A 17,415-nucleotide genomic window follows, 5' to 3' on the forward strand; every position below is an offset into this window, starting at 1 on the left:
TTTCAGGCAAACAAATGTTGCTTATTTAAGTTTCTTACCTCCCCTAGCCAGGAAAGGTAGGCAATACAATAGGAAGTGCAGATTCTGAGGAAGGTTGTGTTAAAGTCATTGAAATTGACTGTCCATATCCTTCCTTATTCATCACTTTTTCAAGTTTTCTTTCTTTTCGATCCCAGACAAGATCAGTAGGTGTGAGGTATGGTCATCATGCTTGTGGAGGCAGCGAGAAGGCAATCGAGATACACTCCTGCTATCTATGGATGGATAGTATCCTATTGGAGCACAGGCTTCTAGGGCTGAACCAGAAAGCAAGCTGTTGAAGAATTTCTTGGATGAATTGTTCTGTGGCAGTATTCCATAAATTAAAGCACAGGGAGGCTGGAATCGTAGGCAATAGTACGCGCATGCATAGAAATGGCGTTCCGAATTAAACAAAGTCTTCCACAAAGTCTTACTGGTGCAGGTAGACAGCCCGCTACAAGACTGTTCTGATTGAAATGGGCACAGTGGTGGATACACACACTGTGCCTTCAGTACTACCCGTTCACTCGTTTCACCTCCTTTTCTTTACTGGAGTGGTTTTCAACACTACGTCTTCACTCCCTCCTCTCCTTGTCAGTGTTGGATGGGGCAGTGCTGATTGTCGGGACACCATTTGTTTGCATGCGTGTACCGAACACTGTGACATTACCCATTCTAATTGGATGATACTCAACAATGAATAAAATTCTTATTATGTACTCTACGCAGAACGTCTCCATACTCGGATTCGATGCAAATCCATATCCAAAGAGCAAATGAATCCCTTGTTTTTGAGATGCTAGTGGAACCTGGCAGATCCTATTCTACGAGAAATCGTGATGACGTTTCTTTGACGCAAATGAATATTGAAATAATGTCTGGGTGGTGGTCGTTGACACTCTTGACGAGTGTCGTATACTGAGGGTTACCAAGGCTATCGGTGAAGCCCAAACCTCAAATGAGAACGATGGCAATCTAAAGCACATTATAATGCAAGCATTTGACACTTTATTCTACTTACAACATTTGAACGTAATGGAAAATAAAATGTGGCATGTATTTCTGAGAGCAAGGCATCGCAGACTGACCTTGCAGCCCAGGCTCTGCGTACCTCTCCCCTCAACTCATCTCGTGCGGCTTGTTGCTGTATGTCCGATAGGTGTGGGGACCGGGGGGAGAGGTGTTTAAGGCTTCGCTCCTTCAGATCGCCACTGCTGACTAACAACCAAGAGTTCCTCATCGTATATACTTCCTCATCTCATATTTCTGACTTAATTACATTATATAGATAACAGACATCTGGTATTTCACTCCCGTTTACTTCTGCACCCTTGTAGGAAGACACTGCAGGCCTGCTGTTATAGGAGTAATATATATATATATAGGAAAATCTGCTAAAATGAAATGCTGTCTTTCAGGTTTAGTTCTCTCGTTTGTTGGTTGGAATCGAACCTGTGATCATGAGTCGGACGCCATCACTGATCTCCCTAGGATGCTAATAATCCAGTGAAACATGGGTACGACCGTTGGTAATGCCGTATTATTCAATAAAAGTAATAATAGTAATAATAATAGTGCATGGCATCCGTATAGGCTTGTTGGTGACCTAATGAGGTTGAAATGAATGGCGAAGACATCATAAACACCCAGTACCCAATCCAGGAGAATTGACAGTACGAGGGGTTGATTCTGAGAATTAAAACGGGGCCGTCAGACCAAGGCCAAGCATTCTATCCTTTTAGCCACAAAGTTAAGGACTTTAATTCACTAAAACTTAGGCTACTACTTCCACTGATCTTGTGTTGAGTATTGACAGTAGCAGAGGCCAGGGCAGTAGCTTGTGAAGTAGCCTTGGCAACACAGCAGGCTTCTCCGTTGGCTGTTGGCTGCAGCTCAAAACTTTTAAGACTTGACGTTCACTATACCAATCATTGGAAAGGGGTAACCTAAGTCTAGTGGTAGCCCACGTCTTGACCGCAGCGTATGCCAGTGCTCTTGACCTGCTTACTGCCTGTCGGACGAGAGGACATTCCCCTTGTTCTGTAGACCTCCTGTGTATTTTAGAGCCTGTATGACGCGTATATTGCCTGCTGCCATTTCTTGATGGATACAGTACTTTTGTATCCATCTCTTGGCACAGGCCAGAGTAAAGTGTAGCTTTCACCGAAGTCCCAGTCTCATCCATGGCTGTGACAATATGGAAGCTGCTGGGGTATGGGTGGTGCTGAGTAATGACATTCAGAGCACGACTAGTGCATCTGAGTGTTATGAAAGGTGTTGCTCATAGGGTCAGTCGTGCTGTAATAGCACTTTCTGACCCAGTGAGGAAAGCAATGGCAAACTACCTCACTCCTCGTCTTGCCTAGTATGCCTCATTTTTGTGCTGCCAATGGTTTTTGCGGTTTCCTTATAACCACATAACCTTTGGTGGTGCTATTTGAGGATCCAACCAGCCTCTGGGCTGATGACCTAACAGACAGACATGACGCGTATGTGTCCACAGCTCTCAACATCGTCGCACAATGCACTCAGGACCAATGCTATCAGTTTGTCAACATTACTTCTTCTTGCGCCGTTTTTTCTGGTGCGTAATTTTTGCTTAAGAAAGTGCTTCTTTTTAAAAAGTGTAGTGGCAATGCAATCTTCTAACTGTAGAACGCAGTAGTCTAAACGATGGCTACGAATTTTAGGTAAATAAAATTTAATAACGTATGAGAGAATATTCTTCATTTATTCCTATAAATTACAATCAACGTTATCCGGTCGATTTGATCAGCAGTTTGCCTTTTTCTACCACTACGAGCACTAATATGAGTCAATGCAGAGTTTCACTTAAGCCCTTATAACTACATTCGGTGTAGATATATTGTATAAAATTAAAACATGCCTGAGGGTAATAAACCAATGAACACATTACAGAAAAATTATGTAAATAAGTTAATTTGGCTAGGATTTAAATAAAAAGTAAGACGATTAATGAAACAAGATATTTTAGGCTGTTTTTCCAGAACTGCATTTAGGCTGGAAGTGATTTTCAAAATTTTATTTTTTAGTTTGTTAGAGCTGTCCATGACTCACAATTTGAAATTTTTCCTGGCCTTTTTTCCTTCAAATTTCGGCACAATTGAGGAAAAAGCTTAATTTTACGTTTTTCGTAGTATGGGGACCCCTACTTTGTTTGCTAAGAAATGTTTTCAACAATAAAATAGTATAATAGGCCTAATAATTTACGTGGCTTTTTCTACGCAGGTGCAGCCCTTGTAAGGCAGACCCTCCGATAAGGGTGGGCGGCATCTGCCATGTGCAGGTAACCGCGTATTATTGTGGTGAAGGATAGTGTTATGTGTGGTGTGTGAGTTGCAGCAATGTCGGGGACAGCACAAACCACAGTCCCCGAGCAAAGGGAATTAACCATTTAAGGATAAAGTCTCCGTCCCGGCCGAGAATCGAACCCGGGGCCCTCTGAACCGAAGAAGACTGCGCTGACCATTCAGCCAAGAAGCCGGACAAAATAGTCAGTATAAGACACGCTGAAAATATAAGGAAATGCCAACATTTTGTTGAATACATGTTTTAGGCATTACACTTGATGATGCATGTTAGGATCAATACATCATCGCACAGGGTTGTATATCCACCAAATCTAAGTGACAGTACTCTTTCCAACATCAGGCTCAGGGGTGCGCTGTTGTGAGCTTCCATCCGTGAGACAGTTCGAACCACATTGTCGGCAGCTCTGAAAATAATTTTCCGTGATTTCCCATTTTCACACCAGGCAAATGCTGGGGCTATACCTTACTTAAGGCCACGGCCGCTACCTTCCCACCTGTAGGTATTTTCTACCCCATCATCATAAGACCTATCTGTATCGGTGCGACGTAAAGCAGATTGTTAAAAAATAAAACAACAGGGATGTATTGAACACTATCTGATGTGCCCGTGCTTCGCTACGGAATTCTACACTGTATACAGAATTCTAGGTTAGGTAGTGTACACGTTGTGAGCAGGATTGTATTAAATTGCATAGCTTTTAATGTCACCATAGAAACACGACGGGAAAATCACCAAACGTCTTTCCTCATTTGAAGACTGAAAATTGGAATTATAGGCCAGCTTGCCTGCCATCAGTCACAATCAGGTTGGGGACCTTCCGTTATAATGGCAGACACCTGCCTTTTCACATCCTCAGAAAGACTGTCTTAGTGGTTTTCCCAACTGAAATCAACATAGGTCATTACAATGACGTCTGTAGGAATGGCGCGATTAAAAGTAATGCTTTCATATGAAATACTCGATCAAATCAAAAACCACACATTTTTTCACATTTAACCATCAGTATTACGCTGCCGATTTAACAGTCTAAACTTCCAGAGGTGGAATGACCAAACTGCAGACAGTCGTGATCCGTGAACATTCTTCCTTTTCTCGGCGTGGAGGGGGGAGGGTATCGAATAGCGGAGAGTCCCGGGGCAAAAACTATGCCCTTTTACTGATCTGTTTCCTAGGAGTACCCGATGAGTCGGAAAATCTCAATTTACTACAATGGCGGTGGAAAAATCTATCTGAATTTGAGGCAAATTTTTCCTCCATGCCAGAGGAGAAACTCCCTTTCACTGGTAATTTGGAATAAAAATAATGTACAGTTTAATAAATGTGAAGAAGAAGAAGAAGAAGAAGCTTTTCTTAGGAGACGGCTCTTTTCAGGGTTGGATTTTGAGTTATTTTGTGAACTACGGTGCTATATTTTGGAATAGGCCTAAACAGTCATTCTAGACGAGGTCATACTACTACTACTACTACTACTACTACTAAGTGAGCGTCTGCCTTACGCCTAAGTGTGCACACTGCTCATTCAAAACAGCGCGTCAAAGTAGGAATCGAATAGCTGGAATACTATGATGAACCAGTGTGTTACGTACCAGCAGTATCAGAAAATGTATGAACCAGAAGAATGGCATTCTAAAGAAGAAAGTTTTCTAACTCCCCAGCTATTTCCCGCCAGTATTCAGTCAGGCTGTTATACTCGGAACATAGCAGTAATCCCATTCCTCGGAGTTCAGCGGCAGCATAAGACAAAGAACATTACAACAAACAATGGTCAGTGTAATATTATTGACCAATGTCATGAGACTTCAACATTGTAGGCCTTCACGTTTAGTTTTCTTCCCACTCTGAAATACCACTCTTATCATTATCGATATGCTAAAACCGAATTATATATATATTTGTTTGCTAGTGGCTTTACGTCGCACCTACACAAGACAGGTCTTATGGCGACGATGGGATAGGAGAGGGCAAGGAGTGGGGAGGAAGCGACCGTGGCCTTAATTAACGTACAGCCCTAGCATTTGCCTGGTGTGAAAATGGGAAACCACGGGAAACCATCTTCAGGGCTGCCGACAGTAGGATTTGAACCCACTATCTCCCGGATGCAAGCTCACAGCTGCACGCCCCTAACCGCACGGCCAACTCGCCCGGTGAATAAAATATCAATGATTGGAAATTGAATTCTCTATAACTTTTGTTATGTAGTACTTTTCGATAAGACCAATGACATACGGTAGGTATTTAAATATTAAATTTTAGGCGCCTTCCCTAAACTATAATTTCATACAGAGTGAATAAAATTGTTTATAGCATAGACTGTAGTTTCTTATCATTCGACTCTATATACGGATTTTCATTAAATTCTCTTAACCCATTTTCTCGTGGCTGGGCGTTGATACTGACTTAGCAATAAAAATACAAATTCATGAGTATCTGTGTTATCATAGCCGGTACGGTAAAAATGTATAAGACATAAATTATCGGAAATATGTCCGATTCGTTGGCTGAATGGTCAGCGTACTGGCCGTCGGTTTAGATGGTCCCGGGTTCTATTCCCGGACGGGTCGGAGATGTTAACCTTCATTGGTTAATTCCAACAGCCCGGGGGCTGAGTGTTTGTGCTGGTCCCAACATCCCTGCAACTCACACACCGCACATTACCCTATCCTCCACCACAATAACACGCAGGTACCTACACATGGCAGATGCCGCCCAGCCTCATCGGAGGGTCCGCCTTACAAGGACTGCACTCGGCTAGAAATAGCCACACGAAATTAAAAAAAATAAAATTAAATCGGACATGTAACTTGATAAAACTTTAATTATGTAGTATTTATCGATACGACCATTAATAATATAAATGTATGAGAATTAAATTTTAGGTCTTCCCCTAAACTACCATTTCACTCAGCGTGAGTAAAATGATTTATCGCCTAGATTGTAGTGGCTCATCCCCCGAGTTTACATACGATTTTCATTAAATTCTCTTCAGCCGTTTTCTCGTGATGCGTATACATACATACATACATACATACATACATACATACATACAGAAATTACTGTAACGTGCTACTGCCATAACCTCTCGATCGACGTTCTACGAGTTTCTGCAAACTTCGTCGCATGTAAATCTCCACATACTCTACAATTTTATGTTTCTACAGGACTATACGCTATTATTATTATCTGCTCTGGTTATCAATACTTCTTCCTATCATCGGAATTACCTTACTTTTTGCTCACCTGTCGTTACCCTCCGACATTTCTCGACACACTGACTGCTGTCTTTCTGTCTGCCTCGCACCTACTACGTCATCTGCCACGTCACATGATCTTTCTCGAATGAACTGGTCTTCGCTTCCGGGCGTGTATATATTGCATTGCTTGGCCCGTCTTGGGCAGACTGGCATCATCTTCTGTAAATTGTGTGTGTGTGTGTGTGTGTGTGTGTGTGTGTGTGTGTGTGTGTGTGTGTGTGTGTGTGTGTGTGTGTGTGTGTGTGTGTGTGTGTGTGTGTGTGTGTGTGTGTGTGTGTGTGTGTGTGTGTGTGTGTGTGTGTGTGTGTGTGTGTGTGTGTGTGTGTGTGTGTGTGTGTGTGTGTACTTCGCACGGCTTGCCATGTGCTGCCATTTTCTTCCCTACCAGCTGATGGAGTTGACTTGAAAAGGGCTTTGGTGAGCTAAACATTTCTTTAAGTAAACTTGTTTAAAAATTCTAACTTGGCCTGTTTTGGCATTCCCGTGATGGCATGCTATGAAAATTTTCAAGGTCTTGTTTCGAGCCTGGCTCCTTGCCACCTTCAAACTTATTGAGATTATCTGTTTCTTAAGTGCTGTAATATTGGTGATGTGGAATTCGTCAAACAGAACTTTCTCAAGCTTAGAATGTTTCCGGAAAAACATAAATTGGCAGACTGAACTTTCTCAAACATTACACAGTCGGAGTTTCCATTCTTTTCATCCTCACTTATCCTTATTGTGCTGATCCTTTTTACCCTACCCTTTTTTCCTTTATTCGGTGTATATGGTTTTAATATTAGAGCGCCCTGAAGGCGTCTTCGTTTGTTTTTTAATGTGGCCAAACAATTTTTTTATCTTCATAGTAAAAGTATACTTGTTCCTTCCAAAGTTGATCGGATAATAATAATAATAATAATAATAATAATAATAATAACAATGTTTATAATTATTTGAGGTATTGTGTGTGTGTGACACCTCCCATTTTAAAAAACAAATTGAGAAAACTTGTTTTGTGATCTAGTCCCCTTATATGGTTATCACTCACGCTAGGTGGAGTTATCTGAGATAGTGCTCAAAGTAACGATTTTGTAAATATTTTTTCAAACTTTTGTTGGGGTACTCCTTTTTCCAATACTTTTCCTCCTAACGGCGACCCGAGCTATTTTCCTTTGTGATCAATGTCCGGGGGTTTGCTCGGGGTTATTCTCCTTGTTTAACAAGGTGTGTACCATAATAAAACTTTTTACCCCAATTCTATTCACACAAAAAAGGGAGTCTTTCTTTCAATGAATTTAGAAAATTCTTGTCAAGAAATGTGTTATCTGATATATTTATCTGTATAACTATTGGAAAACAAAAAAGATAGGTCCTGTCATGGCAGTTCCTTTTTAATCTCTTTGTATATTGGTCAATTCAATTCTGCAAAAAAGGTTTAGCTTCATTATCTCTCTTGTACTTTTTTGAGGATCTGTATTCTTCAAGTATGTCAGTGCGTACTGTATTCTCGTAATAGTTGCTGTTCCAATACACTTGGTCACTCTAAGAATTTCTTTGAAAGGTGTTGTTCTTTTTTGTTTTTGGATGTTGGTAACTAACACGGTAAACCTCTCCTATTATTCCCCCCTCGCCACAGTACTGCTTCCGGCCACTCTGCTTTTTCTTGTTTTGGCGTGACCGACTTCGCACTGTTGCCTATGCATAGATATCGTTTTGGCATTTTTTCTTTTTTTTATTTCTTATAACCGTGATGGAAAGATTTGTTGTGGAGAAAACTCTCAAGATATCTTAACTATATGGCACAAACTACGTTACATTACAGAAAAGTAAAAGGGGCTTTTCGTTGTTACTTTGAACATGATCGATACAGAAATACAATTATTTTCATTTCTGAGCAATGTACGGACAAAACTCTTTATATATATAAGTTCAGAACAGAATATGATTTGAAACAACATTTTGTCAAACATGCCGGGATTTCTACATATTCACTCAATTGTATATATTTGGATCTTTTCGTTGACCTAGCTCTTCCTTTGCCTTCATTTGTTTTGTAAAGTTCATTAGCGAGTCGCTGGTTATATTGTGAAATGTGAGCACGCGCTCGCCTCGGGGTGGAGTAAAGCAGACAAGAGCGTCACAGAGTTCTGAAGCGGGGTTGTCTGACTGTACACTGTTTTAATATGTCCTTTTCTAGACTACGTGCTCGCCTGTTGCTACTCTACTGTTTTCACAAGTGGAATAAAGAAAAGGGTTGCCTTAAGTATAGCCCTTATAATATTTGAAAGAAGTATTACCGTCCAGTCGTAAGGATTGTTATTTGATTTCCAGGACAACCTCTTACCTTGTCAGCTACGAGGACCAGGCTACTTCGTTATTCTTTTACTTTGATGGCTGGACCACGTCACTTGAATGCCTAACTCTCGTCTTTCAAAGAAAATTGTCAATTGAAGGATTGGCATCGTAAGCTGCGAGGACACCAAAACGATACAAGAACAACCTTAAGTCTAACGTGAAGCGGTGCTGGGAGGATGCAGTAACTGATCGGTCAATGCTAAGAAGTATTTTCCGCAAGAACTCACAATATTTTCAATAACTACGAAGAGATTGAAGGATACAGTAGAACGAGATAACAAGAGAAGAAATAATTGACAGGCTCTGAAACAAGAGCTTAGGTAGATTTGATGTATCAGCATTATGACGTAGTTCCTAGTACTATAATGGAGCTATTGAACCATCTAAGAAGAGATATAATCGGCAACATTTATGTATTCGGGAAACAACCGTTATAATCACCAACATGTGAATACCCATTATGATGATGATGATGATGATGATGATGAATTTGTTATTATTGTTGTTGTTGTTGTTGTTTGTACATTTCAGAGGCTTTGGAAAACTTGGCTGACAGTCCTGTGTACTCAGTGAACTTCTCTATCTGACACTCTTGTTATTGTGATGTCTACAGGTTTCGATTTAGTAGGAGCTAAATTTGGGAATTAAATGGTTTTCTTTTTATAAGGTAGGGGGCCCGTATTTCATCCCCTTCGCAGACTTGGACTTGTAAAAATTCAGGAATATTATGGACAAGGTTAGAAATTGGTATATGTATTATTGAATACTGAATATATTCTTCGCTTACGGGCAAGTTACATTGAAACTGTTATAACGTATGGTAATCAATATTTGACATAAACATAAACATAAACACTACAAAAACTTAAGTACCAAAAATGTGTGCGTAATTTCATCCCTCACCAAAGTACAGTTAATTTTAATACATTCTTCCGTTCTAACATTACCAAACACTTTCCCTATATTGAAATACTAGCAATTGTACCCGTGCTTCGCTACGGTATTCCAGATTGTATACGGATATCGAAGTAAATTACTGCACATGAAGTTAATAATAATTTTTAAATTGCATGTAAATTGGCGTTATCCGAGAAAAAGCATAGGGAGGTCCGCAGACGATGTTTTCAATGTAAAGTGCGAGTTGTGGAGTTGTGATGATAACGACAGGTGCACTTGTCTACCACAATTCATTATGTTTTAGAAACGTTGAATAGGGTGAAATTTGTGTAAGATTTTCACACAGTGCATTACTTTTCAGATACTTATGGGACAGCTTCAAACATATGGCTACTGGGTGGGCCAATATTCGTGTAGAATTTGATGATCCCATCTTTCCTGTAAGTGAATCAAACCATCAATTGTACGTGTACAAAGTGCAAAATTTAGGTAAATCCAGAAATAGAGAAAAAATTAATGTATAAGGGATAGAGATACGACAGAAGGTCATAGGACCGAATTTGTAGATCACTCCAAACTGAACGGAGTTTGTGCCATCCGTTTTGTGATACGACTTACCGTTTAGCCACGAAATACATTGAAATGAAGGACTGCACCGTCATTAAAATTGCCTCCATATTTCGATATTTTTCGGGGGTGAAACATAAAATTTTTAAACATCTCGTAAATTTTCCATCGGTTACATGCTAAGAGCTATAATTTTGCAAAATTTCAATTTTCTAACCTGTCTGGGAGATTGTGATGCGATCTTGATATGGGGGAGTGGGATAAAAATCGGGACTTTAAGGAAACTTTTAAGCCCATAAAACCTGTAGGTTCTGGATAAATATCACCGACTGTGTTCTTATTGCAGGTTTGAAACTTCCAGCATGTACCCCTCAGAGAATTATGAGAATTTGAGATTTTTCTAGGAATCCTGAAGTCATCAGGTAGTCCGGTACCAAGTTTTAAATTTCTAAGTAGCCTAGAATGGTCTCACTAATTTACGTCATTTTTATGCCTAATTTATATATATATAGTACAGTATGTATAGATCGCACCAAACAGACTTCCATTTATTAGTGTGGATAATATTTTACCCGCTTCCCTAGTGGTTCTAGGGGCGTCTTACTCCCACAGTACGTTTTCCAGGTAGTAAGTCACACTTGAAAGTCATACTGGAACATACACACGTCCATTATCTCGGTCATTTCTGACAATTTGTTTTTTCACCCTTTCTCACCCCCTATGCCAAAGGGGGCTGAAGTTAGACTTTAAACATCCGGAATGTTACTATTCATCTCAGCGACCCGGAAAACTATGGATTCGGCAGTACATGCGATTACTATTATATCTCACTCCCCCTTCCCCCACCCTAAAGGGGGCTAAACTTTGAGTTTTAAAAAAATCGGAATGTTACTATTCATCTCAGCGACCCCGAAAAGTATGGATTCGACACTACTTTCGATGTTTTGTATATCTCAGCCCCTTGCCCCCCCCCGCCCCTAAGGGTTCTGGGGTGTTTTACCCCCATGTGGTTTGTCTCCTGATACTAAAAATTCGGTAGGCCACTTAAAACACCAAGCAAGCTAAAAATTCGGAGTGTCACTATTCACCTCAGCGACTATGTATTCGACACTATTATTTCTATATATCATTATTATTTCTATATATCACTCTGCCATCGCCCCCACCACGAAGGGGGCTGAACTTGGACTTTAAAAAATTCCGGAGTGTCACTGTTCATCTTAGCGACCCCGAAAAGTATGCATTCGACACTATTTTCGATGATTTTTATATCTCAGCCCCCTCGCACCAACCTGCCCCCAAGGGTTCCTGAGTTGTCTTACCCCTACGTGGTTTGTCTCCTGATACTAAAAATCCGGAGTGTACAATTCACCTCGGTGACCCCGAAAACTATGTATTCGACACTATTTTCGTTTAATTTTTTATATCACTCCCCCTCGCCCCCCCCCCCAAAGGGGGTTGAACTTGAACTTTAAAAAAAGTCCGGAGTGTCACTATTCATCTCAGCGACCCCAAAAAGTATGGATTCGACAGTATTTTCGTTAATTTGTTTATCTGACCCCCTCGCCCCCCCTCCGCCCCTAAGGGTACCTGGGCTTTCTTACCCCCACGTTGTTTGTCTCCTGATACGAAAAATCCAGAGTATACAATTCACTTCGGCGACCCCCGAAAACTATGTATTCGACATTATTTTCGTTAAATTTTATATATCTCTCCCCCCTCGCCAAAACATGCGAAAGGGAGCTGAACGTTGACATTTGAAAAATGGGGAGTGTCACTGTTCATCCCAGCGACTCCAAAAACTGTGGATTCGGCACTTTTTTCGATTATTTTTATACCTTACCCCCCTGACCCCCACCCTTAAGGGAGCTACGGATGGCTTACCCCCACAGTGCTCGTCTCCAGATAGTAAGTCATAAGTGTACCATGTTTGGGTGAAATTGCTCCAGTGGTTTAGGAGGAGATGTGTCATTTACACACACACATACATGCATACATCCATTTTTATATATAGTAAGAAGAAGAATATGCTTGTTTTATTATCACATAGAAATTTTTTATTTTGAACACTGTAGAGATCTGAACTTAAACTGTATATCCGAAGAAATTATTCGAATCCGAGGAATGAATATTACTTCGCTCGCGGCATGCCCAATCATGAGAATGGCTTCAATAATATTAGCCATCAGTTTCAGAGTCGTGTTCATTGCAGAAGGCAGGATTCTTATTCTTAAAAAGGATAATTGGTGCCACAATCGTCCGCTCTAAGATGTTCGAGGGTACTCTAGGTGACTCCAAGTCTTTCGAAGCTCTGCCGTGTAGTCGATAGACTTGTAACTGTGTAGAACATCGGGTAATTCTTGTAAAAGTTGCTTGTTGAAAGAAATGAATGACATGATATATGATAGCAAGAATGAAGAGGATGAAACCCGGCACCGGCACATATGCCACTCCTCTCGAATAGCTCAAGTCTTAACGCCCCGATCCGACGGCCGAATCATCATCAACACCGTCATATGCCCTCACACCATATAAGACCAAAAACAGCTTCCTACGTCCTGGACGTAAAATAGCTCCTTGTATATTGTGTTCTCTACCTATCTTATGTACATTGCCTAGCGACAGCGACTCTATGCATTTAATCTTGGTGACAGCACGTTGGATTGTCATATCCCAAATCACGCTTTTCGATGGTTTTTCGTTCATAATTCACCAACGAAAGCGAAAACGAAAATTCCGGCTTCGAAGTGCATTCGGACCCCTTTCCATTTACCTATGTTCAAAATTTCATATCTCTACGTGCTGTAGATTTTGCTGGGCATCGCGCACAGACAGACAAACACTTCCTTTTATAATATTACTAGTAATTGTACCCGTGCTTCGCTACGGTATTTCAGACTGTATACGGATATCGAAGTAAATTACTGTACATGAAGTGAATAATAATTTTTAAATTGCACGTAAATTGGCGTTATCCGAGAAAAAGCATAGGGAGGTCCACAGACGATGTTTCCAATGTAAAGTGCGAGTTGTGGAGTTGTGATGATAACGACAGGTGCACTTGTCTACCACAATTCATTATGTTTTAGAAACGTTGAATAGGGTGAAGTTTGTGTAAGATTTTCACACAGTGAATTACTTTTCAGATACTTATGCGACAGCTTCAGACATAGAATTTGGCTCACATATGGCTACTGGGTGGACCAATATTCGTGTAGAATTTGATGATCCCATCTTTCTTATAAGTGAATCAAACCATCAATTATATGTGTACAAAGTGCAAAATTTAGGTAAATCCAGAAATAGAGAAAAATTTAATGTATAAGGGATAGAGATACGACAAAAGGTCATACGACCGAAGTTGTAGATCACTCCAAATTGAAGATTGTGTCATCCGTTTTGTGATACGACTTACCGTTTAGCCACGAAATACATCGAAATGAAGGACTGCACCGTCATTAAAATTGCCTCCATATTTCGATATTTTTCGGGTGTAAAAATAAAAATTTTAAACATCTCGTAAATTTTCCGTCGGTTACATGATAAAAGCTATAATTTTGCAAAATTTCAATTTTCTAACTCGTCTGGTAGATTGTGCTGCGATCTTGATATGGGAGAGTGGGTTAAAATGAGGACTTTCAGGAAACTTTTAAGCCCATAAAACCTGTAGGTTCTGGATAAATATCACCGACAGTGTTCATATGCAGGTTTAAACCTCCCAGCACGTACCCCTCAGAGAATTATGAGAATTTGAGATTTTTCTAGGGATCCTGAAGTCATCAGCTTGTCTGGTACCAAGTTTCAAATTTCTAACATGCCTAGAATGGTCTCACTAATTCAGTCTGTTTTCATTTTTATGCCTTATTTTATTTATATACAATATATATATATAGTACTGTATATATAGATCGCGCCAAACAGACTTCCATTTATTAGTGTGGATTATATTTCACCCGCTTCCCTAGTGGTTCTAGGGGCGTCTTACTCCCACAGTACTTTTTCCAGGTAGTAAGTTATACTTGAAAGTCATACTGGAACACACACGTCCATTACCTCGGTCATTTCTGACAATTTATTTTTTCACCCTTTCTCACCCCCTATGCCAAAGGGGGCTGAAGTTAGACTTCAAAAATCCGGAATGTTACTATTCATCTCAACGACCCGGAAAACTATGGAATCGGCAGTATATTCGATTATTATTATATCCCACTCACCCCTCCCCCACCCTAAAGGGAACTAAATTTTGAGTTTTAAGAATCGGAATGTTACTGTTTCATCTCCGCGACTCCGAAAAGTACGGATTCGACACTACTTTCGGTGATTTGTATACCTCAGTCCCCTTGTCACCCTCCGCCCCTAAGGGTTCCTGGGGTGTTTTACCCCCATGTGGTTTGTCTCCTGATACTAAAAATTCGGAGTGTCACTATTCATCTCAGCGACCCCGAAAACTATGTATTCGACACTATTTTCTATTATTTCTATATATCACTCTCCCATCGCCCCCCACCACGAAGGGGGCTGAACTTGGACTTTAAAAAATTCCGGAGTGTCACTGTTCATCTCAGCGACCCCGAAAAGTATGGATTCGACGCTATTTTCGATTATTTTTATATCTCAGCCCCCTCCCCCTCCCCCTGCCCCTAAGGGTTCCTGGGCTATCTTACCCTCACGTGGTTTGTCTCCTGATACTAAAAATTCCGGAGTGTCACTATTCATCTCAGCGACCCCAAAAAGTATGGATTCGACAGTATTTTCGTTTAATTTTATATATCACCCACTCGCCCCCCATACGAAAGGGAGCTGAACTTTGACTTTTGAAATATTGGGAGTGTCACTGTTCATCCCAGCGACCCCGAAAACTGTGGATTCGGCACTTTTTTCGATTATTTTTATACCTTGCCCCCCTGGCCCCCCCCTAAGGGAACTACGGATGGCTTACTCCCCCCAGTGCTTGTCTCCAGATAGTAAGTCATAAGTGTACCAAGTTTGGTGAAATTGCTCAAGTGGTTTAGGAGGAGATGTGTCATTTACACACACACATACATGCATACATCCATTTGTATATATAGTAAGAAGAAGATTATGTTTGCTTTATTATTACATGGAGAAATTTTATTCCGAACACTGCAGACATCTAAACTTCACTGTATATCCGAAGAAATTATTCGAATCCGAGGAATGAATATTACTTCGCTCGCGGCATGCCCAATTATGAGAATGGCTTCAATAATATTTAGTCATAAATTTCAGAGTCGCGTTCATTGCAGAGGGCAGGATTCTTATTCTTAAGAAGGATAATTGGTGCCACAATCGTCCGCTCTAAGATGTTCGAGGGTACTCCAGGTGACTCCAAGTCTTTCGAAGCTCTGCCGTGTAGTCGATAGACTTGTAACTGTGTAGAACATCGGGTAATTCTTGTAAAAGTTGCTTGTTGAAAGAGATGAATGACATGATATATGATAGCAAGAATGAAGAGGATGAAACCCGGCGCCGGCACATATGCCACTCCTCTCGAATAGCTCAAGACTTAACGTCCCGATCCGACGGACGAATCATCATCAACACCGTCATATGCCCTCACACCATATAAGGCCAAAAAACAGCTTCCTACGTCCTGGACGTAAAATAGCTCCTTGTATATTGTGTTCTCTACCTATCTTATGTACGTTGCCTAGCGACAGCGACTCTATACATTTAATCTTGGTGACAGCACGTTGGATTGTCATATTCCAATGCACGTTTTCCGATGGTTTTTCGTTCATAACTCACCAACGAAAGCGAAAATGAAAATTCCGGCTTCGAGGTGCATTCGGACCCCCTTCCATCTACCTATGTTCAAAATTTCAGATCTCTACGTGTTGTAGATTTTGCTGGGCATCGCGCACAGACAGACAGACAAACACTTCCTTTTATAATTATAGAGATAGATATTTAAGAAAATTCCGTATATTGAAATATATTTATGAAAAGAGTTTACCTGGTATTATTTTCAACATAGTATTTCGTTGTTGCTCATGGGATGTTAAACGATTTACTTGCACGTTTCGTTGTTGCGCATAAGATGTTAAAAGATTTACTTGCACATTTGTAAACCCTTATCTTGTCTCTCACCACCTTAATAGCCTTTCTCATAGCCTCCTTATTTCACTGCTGCCCGGCTCCATGGCTAAATGGTTAGCATGCTGGTCTTTGGTTACAAATGTCCCGGGTTCGATTCTCGGCAGGGTCTGGAATTTTAACCATAATTGGTTAATTCCCCTGGCACGGCGACTGGGTGTCTGTGCTGTCTTCATCCTCATCACGGTGCGCAGGTTGCCTATGGGAGTCAAATCAAAAGACCTGCACTAGCCTATCCGGAGGCCACATGCCATTTAATTTATCCCACTCCTTGCGTTTTCCAGTCTAAAAATAATAATAAACATAAATAAAAATAAAATAAAGGGGGACGAAATTACGAATATTCCCTGATTTATTATAATGGTAGCTACAGTAACTTACGCCAACCACCTCACTGTAGCGATGACACGCCAGGAACTAAACCAAACGACTGAAATGCAGTCCAGTATTTCATACACATGTCAGTGCTCACTTTAGGTGTAACAAGCTCTTAACATGAATCCTGCACTAACTCAGTTCAGCATAAAAAATGAATCCTCCTTTTTCACGGAAACTGTACGTGGTGCACACAGTCAACTTTCACAACAAGAGATCGAGATGAGGCTACGCGTGTTGCCTCAAGGGCAGTGTCCTGAAGCGTGAGACATTGGGTCAGGAGATAGAACTGGATAGGGTGACCAGTACCTTGCCCAGGCAGCCTCACCTGCTATGCTGAACAGGGGCCTTGGTGGAGGATGGGAAGATTGGAAGGGATAGACAAGGAAGAGGGAAGGAAGCGGCCGTGGCCTTAAGTTAGGTACCATCCCAGCATTTGCCTGGAGGAGAAAAGGGAAACCACGGAAAACCACTTCCAGTATGGCTGAGGTGGGAATCGAACCCACCTCTACTCAGTTGA

The sequence above is a fragment of the Anabrus simplex genome, chromosome 1 (genome assembly GCF_040414725.1).
Source record: "Anabrus simplex isolate iqAnaSimp1 chromosome 1, ASM4041472v1, whole genome shotgun sequence".
Classification (NCBI taxonomy): Eukaryota; Metazoa; Arthropoda; class Insecta; order Orthoptera; family Tettigoniidae; genus Anabrus; species Anabrus simplex.